At 42.4% G+C, this 21,461-nt stretch overlaps 1 protein-coding gene across 10 annotated transcripts in view; it reads right to left on the bottom strand.

The window, feature by feature from the left end:
• LOC311263376 (neuronal cell adhesion molecule-like) overlaps positions 1 to 21,461 on the bottom strand; it is an 83,989-nt gene that overhangs the window by 27,208 nt on the left and 35,320 nt on the right. For all 10 annotated transcript variants that reach the window (XM_084363386.1, XM_084363393.1, XM_084363391.1 and 7 more), the window contains exon 2: positions 19,838 to 19,923. The gene's annotated coding sequence lies outside the window, so the exon portion shown is untranslated. The remainder of the gene's footprint in view (positions 1 to 19,837; positions 19,924 to 21,461) is intronic.

Here is a 21,461-nt window from a genome sequence, read left to right as displayed (position 1 = left end):
CACAGATCGATGTTAGTTGCCATGCAGTGTAGTTTGCTGGAAGCTATCTTTTTGATCTAGTGCACTCCAATACGGGCCGGCGGGGCCCACATGGGCTCATTTTGCTCGACTAATCACCGCCGTGGCCACAATGCCATTAGGCTTCTGTGCCTTATTGACCACATCAGGCGGCAGATGACATGCCAAGGGACGAGACAAGGGGACACTCACTTTACAATCCATTTCACCATCAACTTTATCAGTTTGATTGACTGACTGATTGATCGGCAGTGAAGTCAGATGTCAGACACTGAACTATCATTCATTCATGAGGTTGCTGGAGGTTGTCTGGGCAGCTCTTAGACATCTCTGCAGCCACCGTTCAGTGAGAACAGACGGTACAAGTTCAACAGGTTCAAGCGAGGTGGCTTGTTTACAGGTTTGAAAAAACTGGTGGAAGGCAAATTGGCCATTGATTAACTGTTAATTAAGTGAGGATTTTCTTTTGTTACACAGCATAATCCAATTATACCTCCATCACAACACCAGCGTCGGTGGCGGATGGACTGTGAAAAGACTGGAGAGCAGAACCAGAGAGCAGAACCAGAATCTATGGACTGTATTTAACATAACAGGTTTAATATCTTTCTCTTGTTGCGAGGCGGCTCAGTGTTACTGTATCACACGTTCCTCACAACTAGAAGCAATTATTTATTGAGACAGCTAAAGAGGGAATGATAGCAAAACGCAAATGCTGTAATTATAAAGCGAGTGTGACCCAGGCTTTGGAGAATAATTATAACTGAGTCCAAATGACTTTAAAAGGAGACACTACAGGTGAATAGAGCAACAAGTCAGACTAAAAGATATCACCATAAAAATTCCCAGTTGATTACTTACATAAAAGCATTACCTTTGAGGCAGTGTCTAATTAAAAAGCACTACGGTGCACTCATTTCCAGAACAGAAAGCTGAACATTAGACGAAGCCCGGTTCAACATTCGTATTTCATTATGTCAACATATCAGAGCCAAAGGTTTTTACTGAGGGAATTTTGTGTATCTCTGTTAATCACTCCATCAATCAGGAAAATATTGTCAAAAGCCATTAAAAAATCCATATTCACCATGTTTTAAGGAGTAATATGTTATATAAATGAGGCTATGGGTGATTTATAGACAGAAACACTTTGGATAAGGGAAGGCACGGTCAAAAAATACTTGGCAGATGATTGGACAAACTACTGTCTATCACTGGCTGTTAAGGCTGAAAAGTTTGGTGTATGTAAGTGCTACTGAAGTGGAGATTTCTGGCTCAGAGAAGGAGAAGAAAAACCTAATTTTGAGAAAATAGCCTTTAAAGGTATGAAAAAATGCAAGTAAAGTACTGCAGTAGATATCACCATTAAACTTCCCCAGCTGATTATGTACATTAAGAGAAACTGTTTCTGTTTCACAAGTTTTATTATATCTTATCTTTCGATATGGAAATGAGGCTATCTTATTAAATATGTGCTAATTTGCATAAATGTTTATCCACTAGTCTGAAATAAGATATGTTATGGAAATAGCCCAATATCTCAAATCAACCAGTGCATGAAGAAATAATGTTTCACCTGTAACGTCATCGAATCCATCTGCATAATTTAGTTTTCAAATGTTGAGTGAAATGAATGAGGAAACAGAACTTAGCAGGAGTCGTTTTCTGTCTTTTAACAACTGCAGCCGGACCGGTTTTTATCTCCTCTCCTGCCTGTCTTACCCAAGGCATCCGCTGGCACACTATTAAAATGTCACAGCTCAATTTAGAGCTCATGCAGACTAATTTGCTGCGTTATCACAAAAGCACACTATCAAATGTGTGATATTAATGCTGGTTAGAGTATGAAAGATTCAAATAGAGCACATTAAAGGTGGAGCTGCGTACGTGTACCGCTCTCTCCTGCCTTTGGGTGTTGGGTCGGGTGAAGCTGTGTCTGGGACCAGAGGCTAGACAGCCAGGCAGTCAGATCCTGGCCTGGTCCTCCTTGGGGAACTGATGTATTTGTTAGCGCTGCCCTACAGTCATGATTCAGTAGCGGCCCAAGAGCTGGTGTGTCTGGTAGCATGTGAAGAGACCAAGGCTAACGTCTGCTGCTTCCACTACACCTCTCTAGGGAAGGCCTGTATCATTCGCCCAGGGCAGCCAATCACAGCACCATGGATAGCATCAGGCAGCTCTGGACTGGGATTTGACATAAAGGGATCAGAGGGGGGGCAATTTCATCAAGCTCATTTGCAGGCTGCAGGCAGGGAGTGCAGAAGAAAACCTGGAGCAGACTTTAGTCATCAATGTTTATTTTCAACTGGCTGTGTGTTCGAAATCATTCATGCAAAATCCATTCATGGTGATTAGTACGCGATCGCACTGCAACATGTTCTCAGTGCCAATTCAATTCTGTTAATGTACAAAGTTATTAAGGTCACTCTAATTTGTAAAAGAACATAAAATACAGCCTGTACTTGGCAGTGCACAGTCACAGGTTAAGTTAAAAAAAAAAAAAAGGCTGTGACAGCGAGAGAATAAATGTGTTAATTATAAATTTTATGGTGAATCCCCGAAAGCCTGGTGATTTTTATCTGGAAAGGAGCCAAGGCTTCATCCAGGATTCATTTCCCAATTTAATGAGGTGTAGCAGCTCAGCCCAAGCCGGTCAGCATGCGCTGTCTTTGTGTGCATACTGTATATGTGGTGTGTGTATGTGTGCTATAATTATCCCTGCGAGCTGCAGTGATATGGGGCCAGCCCCTCACATCCCTCTCACAGTTGGAAGACAGTGGAAACTCAAGTGGGGCTCTTAAGGCCAGAAACCAACCACCAGGGCCCGAACAGAGAGCATAAAAGTGATTAAAATATCCAGACTCTGCCCTATTCAAATCAAGCAGTGGAGTATTCATGAACCTGATTCTGAAACCTTCACTTTACCGATGTGGCATGAGGCACAAGCCTGCATAATAAGTATATTTTAAAAGAAGAAACTACAATCCAAAGCCCGTTCCTCATTTGAATATACAGTCCTTCGAGGGGACGTGCAATCACAAAACATCCATCACATTTGTTGAACCTTCCTATGCATCTTGTGCTGACAGAACTGGAGAAGCCAAAGTAAATAAAGCTCACTTCAGCGCAGACTGCTGAGGCCGAGATAAAAACACAGCACTGCTGGGAGAGCTGTGCCAAAAGCTGTCAGACGGCTGATAAAATCGAACAGGAAATGGTTTGTTAGAAAGAAACACGACAGGTGGGTAAGAAGGACACTTACGGCGAGGAATTTTAGCTGTTTTGCAGATGAGGCAAAGAGGATAAAAAACTGAGCTATTGTTTCAGTTACAGTAGATAACTCAATACAATAGTCAAAGAGTACTTAAAGGACTAGACCAGTGTTTTTTGGCAAGTTTCAGCTCCTCAAACCTGCATGAACTGATTTTTTTGGCCACTCGGGAGCTGTGGAAACAAATTGTCAGCACAACAATCTACAAATCGTGTTGATACGGTGAACATTTAGGGAAACAGTTGCTCATTTAAACATCTAGTGGATACAGATTAGCATTAGTATTCATTCATAGTCGTATTTCTGTTCACCTGGTGAATCTAAGTATAATAATTACTCTCTCTTTTATGCTCTGTTTTGTCTTTCCACCAACTCCTGAGGGAAATATTTGGCTCTGCAGTTGCTAAACTCATTGCGTTTTTGCCAAAGACTTTGAGATGCATGCTTAAGTGGAGTTTGATGTTTTCTGTGGATTTTCCTGATCATTTTGGTTAGCCATTGATTTCCATTTATTCCCATTAGATATGAAAGACAAAAACAAAACATAAAATCTGCATAAATTCTTCAAGTAGTGCAGAGAATATGTGCTTAAGCTGTATTATTATACAACAATATTGTAACTTAGACATTTAGGGATGAATAATACAGATTTCTTACAGCCGATTCCAATAACCGATAATTACCTGCTTCTCCTGGCCTATACTGATGAGATAATTGATCATTTCACTTTTTTGTTTCCTTAAAAGAAGTTCCTAACCTGTAGTTTTAACCCATGATATACGGCAAAATACCCATAGTGCAACTGAATATCCCGATAATTTTGTTATCGTAGATTCTTTCAGCCACGATACTCTTCTGAAGATGACTTGTTAAGTCAATGAAAGCAATTTGGCTTTGTATTACTGTCTCTATTCATTGGCTATAATTTTACCCATAATAAATAGCCGACAATATAAATTTCCTAATATTGGGCCAAACTTTATTGGCCTGACATTACTGCAAATGTAGCAGCAGTGATTTCTGCATGTTTCAGAAATTGGTGCAAGTCAATGGCTGCCTAGATTGGCCCTGAAACACAGCAGCATCGTAACAGTTGGCTGTGATGTAAGACAAACTTGGTCTGTAAATAAAGTAACTAATATATGCAAAGGCCTTTAAATGCCACTACACAAGCTCACTAATTGTGTTTCTTCAGCAAAGTGAGATTCTGTTAATTACGGTCTTCGACTACATGAGACCACCTTCCATCAGGACCTGCTTTTCTCTCCGTTCATTTTGTCCGTGGAGAAAACACTCAGCACTTGTGTAACAGCTGCATTGAGCTGTCTGGCCTCTCATTCAACCGGCCCCTTCAATTACCCCATTGTCATTTTCCCATGGCCAGCTACTTCACCATCCCAAAACTAATTGGTTTTGTGCTCATGTCAGAGACGTGGCACATACAGCGAGGCACATACACACATTCATGCACTCTGGCTGCAGGACGTGAGGGTCAGGACATGTCTGAGCACACAGATTGAGCTGACGGGGGCACGAGCAACGCGAATTGAAGCACAACACGGTGTAAATGAATAGCAGTCAGCAGGGAAAAAAAGCCCAATTGAGTTTCCCTTACAGGAACAGATAATACTAACCCATATGCTCTATGCTAACCACTAGTGAAGATATTGTCATGGTCTGTGCCAAACAATGGTGATGCAATAGTGCAACACTGACAGAATCCCCGCTGTTGCATCAGTACTGTACAGTTTTAACATCTTTGATGAAAAACAAGCTTTTCTCTCATGCCAAGCACCCTAATTAACTCCTATAATCAGTGCTATTGATGGCTCATGCAATCAGGGGTTTGTGAGCCTCTGTATGGCCTTAATGGAGCAGCAGGGATCCCCTACAGACGGCTCAATGTGGGGGTATAATGATGAGAATGGCTCCGCACTCAGGAAGGTGGTGATGAGAAAACGGATACGGTCGGAAGAGTTTATTTTTCTGAAGCTCCCGCTGCAGTGCAGGATGTCACTGCATGGAATTCAAGCCCAGGGCTGCGTGCCCATTTCTCTGTGCCATTAAACATCTATGGGGGAGCGGGAGGTCGCTTGAAAGGCTTTGCAGCGTAGAAGACAGCGAGACAGGCTCTTTTCGGTTACCAAGGTTTAGAAAGTTTAATCATACAGGATTTGAATGCAAAGTTAGTGCACTGTTAGTTCTGTAAAACAAAAGCTGAGTGAATTTGTTGAGCTATAAATGCACAGCTAATGTAGTGGACGGGCATTAGCAGTGATATGAATTATAGCCATGGTGTGTGTGAGGTTGAATGTTCATTGACTTTGACTAATACCTCTCTCAGGCCTTTTATCTGCAGCTACAGGATCACAATGGAAACTCTGCGTCGCAGCTTCAGCGCGCGTTTCCCATAATCTTCTCATTAGCTTTTATAATTGGGGGGCCGTATGCAAATAATTGGTGTGGTTAACATATGAATTGGGGTCCTGTTGTTCAGGGAGACCTCGCGGCTCAAAAACACGCAGCAGCCCTTTCATCTGCACTGTACAATCCCAGACAAGAGAGGATGCATCTGCTCCACTGTAAATATGTTGTTGGTTGGATACTACAAGCTAAAACTAAACTAATGTTTATTGTGGTTTTATGGCATACATGTGGTACAAAGTGGCAGTGTGGAAAATTCAGGTTACATTATAGGAACTATAGACTGTGGTGTTTTTGAAGCTTGTACCACAATAGAAAATATAAGTCAAGATAGTTCTGCTTTTGCTGCATTGAGCTGGAAAAGGAATCCAAATATTATTGAAATCGCAAAATGGCCAAGTCGTAGAAGCGCCGATTGTTTTAATAAAGGCAAAATGTGTGACAAAACAGCATTATAATGAAGTACTGTAGTGCTGCAGAGAAGACCTAGGCTACATATCTTTTCTTTCAAGATGTAAGAAACATGTTTGTTGTCACATCATTGTGATTTTAAGTTTTCTCAGTGAAAATTGTGATGTAACAATAATCTTTCCCACCAATCGTGATGTCACAATTAGACAAAAAGGACTCAAGACACTAAGGCAGGAGGAAGGAGGAAGGATGTAGCAAAAGGTGAGCTTTATTAACTTAAATCTTAGTCCACAGAAGAAAAGACAGGCAACAAAACGAGAGAAATCAAGAGCACAAGAAAAATAAGTACAAACCAGGTTAACACGAGGACAAAGGCAGCAAACGCAGGTAAGACATGAGGAGAAAACAGAACCAGGGAACAGGTGCAAATGCAGGACTGACATGAGAACAAAAACAGACAAAAGGAGAAGGAAAGACAGACTTGAACACACAAGGGAGGGTAGACTAATAAGGGGCAGGTGAAACTAATAAGGCAAAAATGGTGGGAAAAACACAAAGACAGGAAGCTTATGAGGATAAGACCTACAAAATAAAACGGCAAACCCCAAACCATTACACGAGCATCATATGACAATCTGTCAAAACAATCATCTTCATAAAAACACAATATCAAACCTCTGGAGTAGCCCTTTAAGCATACATTGCTCGGTTTTCAATGCCTCTCCCCAGCTATCAATCGACCACAACTCTTAATGCTAATGGGCAACTGCTACTAATGCAACGTGTCCGGCAATTTGTTTGGTCCTCCTCCTTTCACAGAGCGCCGCACATTGGCATTCACCGAGCTTCCTCCCCGTACACGCCAAAAACACTCCGGGATTCGCTCTCTGTCCCCTCTGCCCAAATGCTAATCACTGCCGGCGCCGGCACCTCTGAGACGAGGCTGCTCTTTAGCATGCAGATAGAGGCAGCAGCACTAGATGGGACGACTGTGTTAAGGAGGAAACCCCTGCCTGTTCAACTTGAATGGAACCGAAAGGCGTTTTGCTTTCATCTCATCATTGCAGACCAGCTAAATATGACATATAGTTGGTGAGTCACGTCCTCACATTATACCAGAGCTCCCTCTGAGAGCATTCTCATGATTGGATGGGTGTTGAAGGCCCTCTCTCGCTCCTCAGGATAATTGCTGGTGGAAAATTGGAGGTCTTTCAGTCTTCTCACTGCCTCACAAAGTAGCAAAAGCCATAAATTATTAGTTAATAAAGTAGCGGTGGCAAGGTGGCAAAAGTTAAGTCCCTAAAGTGCATTTGTACACTTGTCTGAGACCTGACTTGTACAGTAGCTCATTACTGGAGAATTAAATGAGTGGAGACACTTTTAAAAAGCATTCATTAAAATGAGATCAGGAGGGGAAGCAGCACCAGGCTGAACGAGCAACTGTGGATCTGAACTTGACCTTTATTTGATAGCTAATCCTCACACTGTAATTACTCCTTAAAAGATGTTTCAGTATCGCCAAGCGAAGTGAGTTCATACTCGCTTACACGCATTTGCATGGGCTACGCATCCCCCTTGTTTATGCTGTCAAACAGTCTATGGGTCAGTGTAGGATGTCGGACATCAAAGATGGAGCTTGAGAATGAGTGTGTTATGGGTGAGGCCATTCATATGCTGAGCAGAAGTTCATTATCACGAGCAAATGCAGGAGAGTGGGAGGAATGCATTCGACTGGCTTCCTGAGTAGCAGAAAGGAATCTCAAAATCCTCGCCATACAACGTCAAGAAACACTTCTAGCTACAGAAACATAACAGCTTTGACAAAGTAATCAACATAAAACCAATCTGCTGTGGGAAGACGAGCAAATCCTGTGAGACAGCAGACAGGAACATCCATGCATATGTGAAATCAGAGACAAATGCTACTATTATGCTTATACGATATAATCCATGAGCCTGCAAAAGCTGGAAAATGTGTTATGGATAAATATAGGGACACTCCATACATTTTCAGCAGAGCACTCGAAACTGCCCTGTGTATCCATGGCAATCCCCTCCTGATCTCAGATCTCTACGCTGACAAAAAGATGTCAACCCTCTCCTCAAACACAGACGTACGTATAGGGGGGGAAAAAGAACAAAGAGGCCCAGACCCATTTGTCATCTCCTGAGTAACCTTGGAGAGAGACTGTACGCTTGACATCTGCTCTGCCCTAAAACACATCTCAACCTCCTCTGAGCTCAACAAAAGAGGCATGATTAGAATCTCAGTTTGCCACCATGTCCGCACCGGATGCCTTTCTCTGCATGTGAAGGGTCTCTCAAGATGGGGCCAATATGTGGAGTTTACTTTAAGCTTAGGGCTGCGACAGAAACAGTGTGTGAGAACGAGAGTGGAGGAAATGTTCACATCAAACACACAAAAACCGGCAGCCATGATGTGTCGTAGTAAATGAACCCCTGGCGATGTCAGCTAACAAAGAGGAACAGCGTCTATATATGATTGCTCAGAGTCAACAGTTAATGCAACCAGGCCTCTCTGGAAAAAGAGCGACTGTATAATGAACACTCTTCTGGTGGAATTTGAATTGTGCTGATACAGTTTAGACGGGCAGGCAGTGATGGGTCATTTAGACCTGTCTGCGCTTTGTATGGTACCATTCAGTCTAGCAAAATCTGCCGACAGCATCAGATAACAAAGCGTGAACGCTGACTGAGCCCTGGAACAATCTGTTACCACTGTGTTGTTACCAGAACATGTAATTTGCCAGTGAGAAAGTAGCAGGTGGACAGAGGCAAGCGAGGTTTGGTCTTATTGAGGACAGTCTTCTATTTCTGGAGGCCATGTCGGTGCTCATAATCAAGCCAAACAGCATGGTGGAGTTTATCCACAGCGTGAAAAGGGATTCAGAGGCATTTCAAGTGAAAGACATGAAAGAGAAAGACCTTTTCATCACGCAGTGTCTAAAATAAGAATAGAGACATCAAATATGAGAGTCTACAGTCATGCTAGTGAGGCTAACAGCATGCTAACATGCTCAAAACAACAATAGGCTTAGTGACCTGCTGATGTTTAGCAGGTGAATGTTCTCGCCATGTTTGTCATGTAAGTTGTTTAAAGGGGATTCAGAGGCATTTCAAGGAAAAGAAATGAAAAAAGACATTTCAGTGACAAAGTGTCAAGGGAACTATAGGAATTAATAGACGTCTAAAAAATGCTAAAACAAGATGAGTCTACAGCAATGCTGGCGACACTGTGAGGCTAACAGTGTGCTAATGTGCTGATGTTTAGCAGGTTTATGCCATGTTTGCCATCTCAGTTTAGCATGTTAGCATGCTTAAAGTTATCAAGGGGCTCTATGTAAGAATTTGCAAAAATGTACATGTATTAATCACTTTATTTAACGTGACATGAAAAAGTAGACCTTCAGCGTCTCTTTCGGTTGCCTATACAAGCCTGTTGAAGTTTTTAATGCTGCTCGACTGTGGATTTCTTTGTGAAGGACTTTTGTTTGCGCAAAACTGATATTTGTTGGCATATTTCAGTCTGGACCAAAGTGGTGGACCAATAAACTGACGGAAACAGACTGGCATTGTCATTCCAAGAGCCACTAGCATGGCTAGTAAAGAGCTAATTGTGCTAGCGGTTGTTTGGCAAAACCCACTAACAACATCAGATAACATAGCGTGAAGACCGACTGTGTCTTGGAACAATCTGTTACCAGAACATGTAATTTGCCAGCGATAGAGTAGCGGTGAGAAAATCCCCGGCAGGTGGACCGAGGCAGCAAGGTCTAGAGTTATTGAGTGCCACCTCCACATTCACAAAGCGCCACAATAGGACTCTCCTTCCCCTCCCCTCCTCCTCCTTCGCTAGCCCCTTCCACTCCACCCCACCTGTGTCTGTGAAAGGTCAGCGCAGAGGAGGGTCCTCACCCCCTCCCTGAACCCACAGCTCCCACTCCACAATCAGCCCCAACACTGGAGCCCAGTGCCAGGAAACTCAATCAAAGAGGGGCTTCAGAGGGCTCCAGACCTCTCAAAACCCTCCATTGTCTCCAGAAGGCTTCCCCACACCGCGGCCGGTCTATATGTAACACTGTAAGAGGAGTTGCTCATTACTGCCCGTCCCCGGTTCCACTTTGTCTCTATTGTGCAGCTGACAGAAGAATCCAGTTGCCCAGGCGGGCCAATAAAAGAGAGTGCAGTTACATAAAAAAAGAAAAAGAAACAAAGAAAATGAGAAAGAGGATTCCTGTGCAGGAGTGGGTGATAGCAAGACACATATGTTGCATGTGTGAGTGCAGGATGATCACACTGATACTCACCCTGGTGGTTTAATGTAAAAGACACAAGCAATACATAAATCTGTCACCTGTTGTGTCACTGCAAGACAGTTCTTTAATGGCATCGGTTTAAGATTTGCCATTCATCCCACAAGTTAGAGGGTATTGACTGATAGACACACCACACCACAATGTGTGTGAATGTCAGAGCAATCCATTATCACATAAAGGGAGCACTATGTAGTTCCCCCCTCTCTCTCACTCTCTCTCTCTCAGCCCCTCCTCAGCTCTATTCAGATACGGCAGGTGAATACAAATCATTTCCCCTTCGCTGCTCTCTAAAAGGACTCACCATCCAATTTCAGACATAGAGGACACAAACAATAGTCCTTTCAAAGTGTGAGAAAATCAAATCATGGTCTTTTTTTAATGAAAGACACAATCAGGAGTTAACCCTTCGGAAATGTGAAACAAGTTCTGAAAAATAGTTTTTCTTTTTCTCATTTGGACTCATCAAAGGATCTATGAGATATAATGTGAGATCCTGCATATTAGAGCAATAGGTCGAGCGGAGAAGCCTCCAAAGAAGAGATATTTTTGGGCAGCTTTACCAATCAGAAGCATGCAGACTGCATCAAAAAAGTCGTTCATCTTTCACAGCATTGCTGAATAAAGAACTTAAAATGACTAAATGGTGATAGCCCGAATAAATGTCACTGAAAACCACAGATATGTTGCAACTCCACGCGTCTTTCGGTTCAGTTTTCTATTTTATGTCGTTACAATGCTGTGCTAATGATCTAGTCAGGTTTAGGCACAAAAAAAAGCTTGGTTAGGGTTCAGAAAAGATCAGGTTTTGGCTTAAAAATACCTGTTCTGGTCGCCAAAAACGCAGCTGGAGATGCCGCGACTTCTCATCAAAAGTATCTGGCGTCTCCATTCACTCTATACATATAGTAGCAATGAGAGCAGTTGCTGTAAAACTGGACAAATGCCATAAGTTAGTTTTTATTCCTTGACAAAAATTGCAATATCTTCTGGCATAATGTTTTGTTTTCTAATGTTGCTTTTAATTCAACTTCAGTGTCACTTTTGTCATGGAAAAAAATGTTTTGTGCAAATATTTTTCATCATAGTTTCCATTGAAGAAATTAACACAGAAACAGATAAAAGCAGCTCCGGAAATCTGATGAGTTTTGCTTGATAAATGATTTAAAAACAGTTTACGTCTTGTAAAAATCACTGGTAATTGATGGTCTATTGGTGCACTAATTGACGAATCGACTTCATTTGACACTCTTGGTTTGGGTTTGATAATTCAGATAGTTACAGTCGCTGTATTCATACTAAAGCAGTGACAGAGTAGTTTTTGTTTACCTAGACAAACACCACTTCTCCAATCTGTTAGAAGATGAAAACTGAACCACACAGAATATAATCCACGTCAGATACGATTCACCAAAATACACCACAACACAAGCAGAAACGCTGCTTAATGTGAAAATAATGTGTGTGCCAGCTGCACTGATCCAAACACTCTTTCAGCCGAGTCTGAATGAGCTTTGATTGCGCTGGCTTAAGCTATGGCCACTCTATTTCACGAGTCAGGTTTTCATATGCAAAACCAAACAAACAACTCAGGGGAAGTGAACAATTCATCAAAGATGAGCCCCGAGTCAACTTCTCTGACTGTATTTGAATTGAGGAGCGGCGCTGCGAATTTTCATTTAAAATCTGCCCCATTCAAAGACTTTTGCTGGAATTTGATCTAATTAAGTTCTGAGGCTGTGATATTTTACCAAAAATGAAATAACCGGGAGAGAGATAACATCTCCCTTAAGCGAATGGAAGATTTTTATGTTGGGGAGTGATTTGGGGACCCCATTTTATGTGAAACACTGTTTTTTGTGAAATTAAAGAAAGAATTACAGATTAAAGAATACAACGAAAAGCCCCTGGTGATGACTGACTGATGATGACTGTGGGCTTAGTGCGAACATTTTTCTATCTGTCTCGTGGGTCTCGATGACTGAAATGTCGGATAATGAGTGTTAATGATACAAATGAAGAATTTGGCTCTCTCACAAAAGAAAGTCCCTTTATGTGCTGTAAAACTCTCTCTATGCCCGATGTGACATGAAAACTCACCAGAGACTCAAAACTAAAAAAAAAAAAGTTTCCTGGTGTTATACTGTAGCTTAGAGTTTTTCCCCTATTACATCCATCACTTTGAGAGTTTGAGTGTGTTTCGAGTGCGCTTGGTGTTTTACCCAGAGGGCGTCGCAGCTCAGATAAACAGTGCTCCATCCTCACAGATCGTCTGGCCCCATCAGAAATAATGGCCCCGACAAGAACTGCTCCATCAGCCCTCATTTGTCAAATGGTGATTCCGGAGGAAACATTGCTCCCATTTAACACTAACAGTCCGCCTGGCTTCCGCTAACAGCCTCTGTCCTGTGTCTGTGTTTGACGGCAACAGACCGGTCGCTAATGCAGGAGAAGTGTCTGCTGAGTGTTGGAAAATGGGTGGGTGAGGCTTTTCTGACTGTGTCTATTGCTCAGCGAAAGGTCGGCGCTGAGAGGTCGAGTACCGCGGCTGGACAAGGTGTGTGTGACCCGTCTCCGGGGAAGGACACCTGGGGTGGCTCAGCATGTTTGCCCCCAGGGTCAAACATGATGGATGAATGAATTACTGCCAAAACAGATAGTGGTACAGTATCTCTGCTGGAACAACCACCTTAAAAGCATGAATAAATGCATTTTATGGTCACACATGAAGCATGAATATATAAACTGAAGATGTATGTTTCAAACGCGGATACACATTTATTTTTTATCAGGATTCATAAGGATATTTAATATGGAAGTCGAAAAGACACACAACTACTCAGTAGAGCGCATACCTCCGCCAAAGCCCAACATTTCCCTTTTGTACTTACCCAAAGATACCAGCTGCCTAAATACTGCTGATTTTTTTATTCTTTTCTCAAGATCCATACATTATTCCCAGAGATATTAACAGAAAAAAAAACATTCATCAAAGACATGTATGTGTTGTGTTGAAGATATCTACTGAAGTTAGCAGCTAATCAGTTCTCTTTCAAAATACCACTCTGAGCTTCGGGTTCTGACCGCTAGCTGCATGGCTAACTGAGCTAACTAGCTAACGGCAGCTACAGTGAGCAGCAGTTAGCAGCTACTCTGGTGATATGCTGCCCCCTACTTGTTTGGAGTAGGAATTTAAGAGGTGGTCGATTCTTCCATATTAAAAAATCCCCGATCCATCTGTTTTTCCAGATCAAAAGTTAGCGGGGTCTATTCTGGGCTGAGACCCATGCTCCATCCGAGTTTGGTGGACATCTGTTCAGTAGTTTTTGTGTAATCCTGCTGACAAACCAACCAACCAATCAAAACACAACTGATACTCTACTGATTCATTTCACACATTAATCGTTTAATCTATAAAATGTCAAAAATTTGGAAAAATAGTGATCCCAATTTCTAAGAATTTCTTTAAATTGCTTGTTCTGTCCAACCGAACATCCAAAACCCAAAGACTCTTCATTTTCTTTCATAAATGACAAAGTAAAGCAGCAAATCCTTACATTTAAGAAGCTGGAACCAACAAATGGTTGATATGTTTGCTTCTGACTGAAAGACTGAATCTATTAATCAATCAATAGGCAATTCATTATTTTCGATCGATTTATCATCGCTGCTGTATTTCAAACTGAATTGAGATTCCATAAAATTTAACAGAACAACTGTGAACACACAAATATGAATAATTGAATTAAATGAAAGAATATATTAGTGGATAGAGGCTTAACGAGCAATAGAAATCCACATAAGCCTGCATACAGCTTTCTATTCCAGTGTGCTCTCACATCTCATATGTATCCCATTCCTTTACTCTCTCTCTCTCCCTCTCAGCGGGTACACAGAGAGATTTCTCATTAGAATTGGTTGAGATGCAGGTGAGCGAGGGGTTACATCTAAATTCAGACATTTGTATTCCATACCCAACACCCGGGGAGCCGCCTGTTTATATTGATGAGCAGATAGACTTGGCCTTGGACCAGGACCTACGCCTAACAGCCACATAAATCATTTGGTTTGTTAGAGGCTCTTCCAAACAGATAGATCCCACCAGCTTATAACGGTGTGGGGGCAATCTTCTCTGTCCTGAAGCTGTGTCGATACCTGGAATCAGACAAAACAGACCGCTGGCGTTCCTCCACAGTGTGAGGAAGGATTCAGAGGGGAACTCAGTACAAAAGATGAAACAAAAGGGCCTTTAATCATAAGAGATAAAAAATGTGGTATGACTATTAAGATGTGCAGAAAAACGAACATTGAGGTCGTTAACTGGAGGATTTGGATTCATATGTAGGGCTCAATTTCCTCTGCCGTCTTTCTGTCTAAAAAAAAACCTAGCCTTTTTTTTTTTTTATTCAAGAAATCCTTTCAGATCAGTCAAGGATTCTGTCTGAACATTCATTTCTTTTAGCTCGGGTGAGGAATCCTTGAGAAAACCTCAAGCCAGCAAAAATATCTTGGAAACAAGAAGTGGATAACTCCATTGAAGGAATAGTTCAATATTTTTTATTTTGGGGAAGTACTCTTATTGACTTTCTTGCCGATAGTTAGAGAAGAAGGCAGGAGAAGATTAGCAACACAATACGTACTCTTTGACATGTTTCTATTCTTTGTTGTTTCTTCACTTTCTGTTGATAATTGAAGGGTTTTTTTAATGTTTGAAACAAAAATGTGTAAATATTGCTTTAATTATTTAGCTTTGGAGATGTTGGTACCCTACAAGAGGCGATTTTTCTTTGTTTACTTTACTTTTGTTACCAGGCTAGCTGTTTCTCACTGCTTCAAGTCTCTGTACTACCTAAAACTAAATGTAAATATGTTAAGCAGGAAGTTACGTGCTGGTACTATTTCTTGCAGAGGGCCAGGCTAGCTGTTTACCAGTTCCCAGTCTTTAAGCTGAGCTAAGCTAAGCTATGCTAACAAGCGGTTTGCGTCTGCTTTTTATTTAACAAGCAGACATGACAGTGGTATCAATCTTCTCACTGTTACTGTCTGTACTGTGGGCACACCACTGAGCTTTCCACAAATGTCAAACAGGAAATTGTCAGAGAAGTACAGTATATTGAAATAAACTGACTGACTGCAACTGTTGGATGAAATTGTTATACTTAATGCTGGATTTAATAACTTGTCACAATGGCCAATAGACGAATGAATATAGAGGATGAATAAACATGCATTCAGCAGTGTCACTAAATTAAATATTCAAGGCTGGACCAGATAATTGCACAGAGAGCACGAGCAGCGAAGGTAGAACAAGGCCTAGAGGAAGGTTGTGCAGGTGAAAAGAAGGTGAAAGGAGCTGGGAAAAGGAAAATAAAAGGAGATGCAGAGCCAGATATAGAACAGTGTCTCCTCAGACTCTCCAGGCCTGTCTGTTGAGCAGTTTGTGAGTCATTTGTGCATGAAACCGACTTTCTCCACAGCCCTGGAAGACGGAGGAGAGAAGAAGGCCCTCAGGAGGGGCCTCACCAACCTCTTTCACTTCACTCAGCCTCTTTCTCTCCCTCACTGTCTTTGTATCCATCTATTCATCTATTTGTTTATTCATGTCGTTCTTTCTGACACTTTAGCTGCGTCTCTCAGCACCTCCCCGACTCTGCTCCTCATACAGACACACATAATACACTCAATCACATCTACAGTTTCTCACACACCGTCGCTCTTAAACATAACATGCACAGACGGGAGTGTTGACACAGAGAACCGTCAGAGAATTGTCAGGCTCGTATCAAAGACACACCATAGAAATATCTCGACGCATTCATCTGAAACGACGAGCACTGGGAGCAGCCCAGGGGCCCTCAGTGCGTGTATGGATCCCTCTACTCATCTGCAGCTCGTCTGATCTGAGATCTGCTGCTGCAGCGTAATATCACTGCTTTCTAACCACATGCCAGAAAGCTGCTTCTTCATATCATGCTCGATGATGACGCTGTTCGTGTACGCTGGCATTTATGGAAAGGAGGTTATGTGCCAGAGTCAGTGGGTCACAGCGCAATATACTCAAAACTACATACATGGAGTAGATTATTCTGTACAGTGCAGTCAGAAAGTACTATGGAAGAGGCAGAATTGTTTGGCTGTGTACTTCAGCACAGTGGATTGAACCTTAAATGATGACTATGAGGTTATGTGCTGACTCTTAGATTTAATTTGACGGTATTTTCATGACATCACATGAACTGTGTAGGAATTAGAATCATTTTTATATATACCTCCCCAATAAAGGGATAAAATGATGTTCAATCCTCAAAAAATCCCAGTCAGGATCCAGGTGGGTGCTTTAGACTCAGCTGTCATGAATGATCCATTGCTTTTTGTTCTTCAGTGTTTTATCGTATTGTATTACAGTTTGCGGTTTCTATTGTTTTATCTGTATTTTCTTGTACGTATCTATAGTTGAGTATTGCAAATTAGCTTAGCCTATGAATGTTGTGGTATGTGTCATCAGTTTATGCTACACACTTGTCCCTATACAAATAAACATTAAAGGTCTTATTTGTAAGAAAAGTTGATTTTTGAGTCTCTGACCTGCCGTCCTATGTCAGTATTTGACCAGTTGGGAATGAGACTCAAAAATCATCTTATTTTTTACAAACAGGACCTTATAATAATAAATACAATAAATGGACAAATTAAAGAGGAAAATCTAGTTTCATATATTTGAAATTTGCACAAATTTGCACAAATTGGTGACATTATTAAAGAGAACTCAGACAGGGTCATGAGTAGTCAGATGAACATTTAACAAACCTTTAGGCTAGCCAACCGTATCTGAGAGAAAACAAAGGCCAAAAATTAAAAATGTTGCACAAACTCTCCTTTGGAAACACAGACCGTCTCTGTAGAAATGTTGGCATGATCCTGAATCTCAGAAATTGCTTTAGTGAGCAGAGGCTTCATCATTTTTATTGATACAAATAATGGCAAAACCTCATTCAAAAATAGGATGTAAGGAGTGCTGCTCGGGTGTGGAAAACGGTGTCCCTCTGGTGCTCTTCAGTTTAGGGATCTAGTTCATTCAGAATTATTGAAGAAATCTGAGGCACTCAAGAGGGTAATGAGTTAAAAAGCCTTTAATTTATCTTGGCTATTGAATCATAACAACATTAAAAACATGCCAATGGCAAAAACTACAAGAATATAAACCGGGTTAGTAGTTTTGTCGTGTTTTGGGGGCCGTTGTCTGACTTCATTAGAGATTTGACAGGAAAGGAGAGGCAGAGAGAAGGGGAATAGCATGCAACAAACAAAAATCCGCAGCCGGACTTGTGATTCACGGTCAACCTCATGGTTTTCCTCTCGGCCATGTACTGGTTGCAAATCCTTTGCAGAAATTGACTGGCTGTACTCTACGTTACACAGACATCAGTGGAAGCCTGGCATCTTCCTGGTGTTGGTCTGCCAGGCCTGTACTGCAGCCATCTGCACTTGTCGCTTGTTGCCGGGGCCTTTTGCCTTCAGCCTGGTCTTCGGCAAGTGCAGCACATGACGAGTTGGCCCTTGGGTGACTGATTTGGACAATCAATAAATAGTTTGGCCCTAAAACTCCTTGGTTCCCTTTTCTGGATGTTGCAGCACTTTGCTAAAACTCGGCTCTAAAACGGGCCGAGGCTTCTTCTGTTCGTTCAGTGTGCAATATGCATCCAATTGAGCGAACGCAATCAACTGAGAGTCAGCGCTTTAACCTCAGAGACGAAATTTTCATTTCAAATCCAGTGTGTTGGAGTTGAGTCAAACGGAAAAGGCATCAATCCACAAATATTCTCCGACTGCACTGTATATGAGGAGACTGGATTATGTAACTCTGTCTCAAAGATTTACAGTCAAAATCCTCACTCCAGTAAAGTTAACAATATCCTAGCTATGAAGAAGAGGAAGAGCTCTGATTGGCTAAACTCGGATCTCATTCCCACCCTCCCCCACTTGAATTTAAACACACAAACACAAACAATAATACCACACACCCCCTGACGTCCACGTGAGAGGGACCGGTGAAAGACAGCACTATGGGCCTAAACAGAAACCTCTGCGGCCTTCCATTGAAGCGCCTGGGACCTGAATGCTGCTGCTCACAATGGATGCTTCACGCCTCACTGTGTTTCAAACCGCAAATTCAGTCTGCAGCTCCTAAGTGTGTCCCTCTATGAGTCGGCCATTGAAAACTGTGGACTCAGCCCCTCTGGCCGGCAGCACACCTTCACAACAACACATTACTAGAGCAAGAATGAATGAGATTCAGAGACAAACAGCGAAAGATTGAAATAGGCACATAAATGCAGAGAGAAAGAGAGAGAGAGGGGGTAGAGAGAACACCCATCGCCAAAAATAAAACAAGCGTAGCACCAACAGCAGAGGCGGATGAGCTCCGAGCCGTCAGAGTCCCTTAACTCTCCACTCAGCTGTGAGCGCAGCCTGGCCCGGCTCGGCGCGCTGCGAGGCCGAGGTGGGATCCTTCCTTCACACTCAGCTGGGCGGTGGAGACACATCACACCGTGTCACCTCCACTCACAGAGCATTAGATCAACTCCCCGCTGAATCACTGACACACTTTCAGCACCGCCGCGCGAGGGGATGAGCCACAAGTTACAGAGGGTCGCTTACAAAAACCCCTGTGAGTCAACTCTCTGGGCTCTAATGCACACTGAGACCTCGTGCTTAAGGGAGCTACTTTAGCTCTTAATTGTGCAGCCGCCATTAGGGAACTTTTCTACCTCTGCGAGCTCCATTACTACACATTACGTGTCAATAAGTGAGGCACAGTTTAGGCTTTAAGTGCTATTTCCTGATTTCTAAGCATTGACGCCCACTGTCACAGCAGTGGGCGAGGACGAGAGGGTGTGTTACCTTGGCAACCATATGCATCAAACAGACAGTTGGACACTGGACACACAGCGTTGTTGTTTGTATTCGCTGCCAAACCTCGCTGCCAAAATGGATGCCGACACAAAAACACACTTTGCCGGTGGACGAATGCCAGTCAAGCAAGCAGTGACCTTTGTCTTACAGCTCGAATGAAAGAGCAGGCATCACAACTGAGGCCAAGAGGGGAAAGAGACGTGGCGGTGGAAAGGTCGGGTAGTCGTTTAGGGACTTAGGAGCTCCCCGGAGATGATGGTATTAATATGTTCACACTCTGGCGGTATCATAGATGAAGATATTTGGACAAGGGACATCTTCCAGGCATGGAAAACAGACTCACATTTGTGTGTGAACGAGAACTTTGACTGGGAAAGGCAGGAAGTTCACGCTGCTTTGGAAAATGTTAGTGGAGATGTTGTGATCAGGGAAAAAAATGGTAAAATTGATTCAAAGTCTGACTTACCAGAGGAAACACGAATCCCCTCTCTCCTCCTCCTCCCAGGCTAGATATCTGCTTCTTCTTCTTCTTCTTTGGTGATTTTCTTCAGACTGGTTAAACAAAAATGAAAGAGAATAACAAATTTGAGTACTCATAATTAAGACTTCTCTGCTTTCACTTCGTGGAAACCACAGAGACTTTAAACCAACCAAAAAGGAAAATCTCATATTTCTGGGGAGGAAGTTTTGCACAGCTCCTATGTGTATATTTTCCGACATCCAGTACATCAATTCGACCTCACAATGGTCCTTCCTAATCCTTTCCATTGTGGATGTCTCCTGCTCACCGTCACATCACAGATTACACACCAGGATGTTCCTCACGAAATCTCTCCCTGTCATCACACACTTGTGAAAGGATTGTTTTTTATTAATGCATAATCGCCTGTGAGTGTGTTGACTCTTTGGAAACGCACTCCCAACTGTGGTGGTGAAAAGCAAGCAAACATCCAAGCTGTGTAAACCAAAGTGTGAACAAGGATTTTCCGAGGCAGGAGTGTGTAATCCGAAGTGATAGACGGAGAAGCCTGTGGCTGAGAGCAGGAGAGACACGTTTCCTCCCCTCGTCTCTCCCCTTGTCTTGTCTCAGCTCCCTGATCTCTTCCTCTTTGCTCTTCTTCTTTCCCTTCCTCTCCTCTTTCTCCTAGTATCTACTGCCGTCCTCACTCCTGTCCTCTGTTCATATCCTCTTCCCTTCTCGCCCTGTCTTCTTTTCTGTCCTCTCCTCTGTTCAAAACTATTTTTATTTCCCTTTTCTCTCCACACATCTCCGGCTTTCTTACAAGCAAAACCGATCCTCTTTTCTTCTTCTGCTCTGAGAGTTTTGATCCTTAAGGCCAGGAGACCAGGTGGAGTCACATAGTATGCAAAGAATTGTGGGATATTTCCAAGACTGATATACAGATATTTGTCTTGACATACTACCTGTACAATATTATACAAACATATCACAGTTTCTCCATGTTTATAAAAACAAAAGTATCTCTCTCACACATGACAATGGACACTAGGGCCATGAAAAAAGTCTGAGATAACTTGTCCTAACCTCTGTCCTTTTCTCCAATCGTCACCTCACACCACCTCCCTCCCCTTCCTGTCCTCCTTTGCTTTTCCCTCCTCTGTCGTTCCCTCCCTTCCTCTATCTCTGAGTACTAAACAGCATGTTCATGAGCAATTTCAGACGCAGCCAGTGGCAGATTTTCCCTCCATACCCATGTTCTCAGACAGCTCCTTCCTCTGATTATGAAACGTTGTGACCTAAACATTGAGTCCCAGGTTATGACGTCCTGTTCTGATCTTCCCTAACCTTTTCTTTGATCTTGTCCTCTCTGATCACGTCCTCCCCTCATATCACCCTTTCTCCTCACACGACTTCACCCTCATACTGTTATGTCTTTGTGTTATTTTCCATCCAAACCTCTCCCCTTCTCTTCCCTTCTCCTATCTCAGAGTTTTTGTAACCTCAAGGTCAGACACCCCCTTGCAGACAGTCGTGGGAGAGGATATCAACATGTGTCTTGACATATTTTGAGAGGGAAATATTTTTTGATAAATCTCTCTAAATCTCAGTACAGAAATATGTTCCACAT

This window comes from Pagrus pagrus (genome assembly GCF_965226575.1).
Source record: "Pagrus pagrus genome assembly, chromosome: 10".
NCBI classification, from domain to species: Eukaryota; Metazoa; Chordata; class Actinopteri; order Spariformes; family Sparidae; genus Pagrus; species Pagrus pagrus.
Note: the sequence above shows the minus strand (reverse complement) of the source record. Positions and strands in the feature narration are given on the sequence as shown.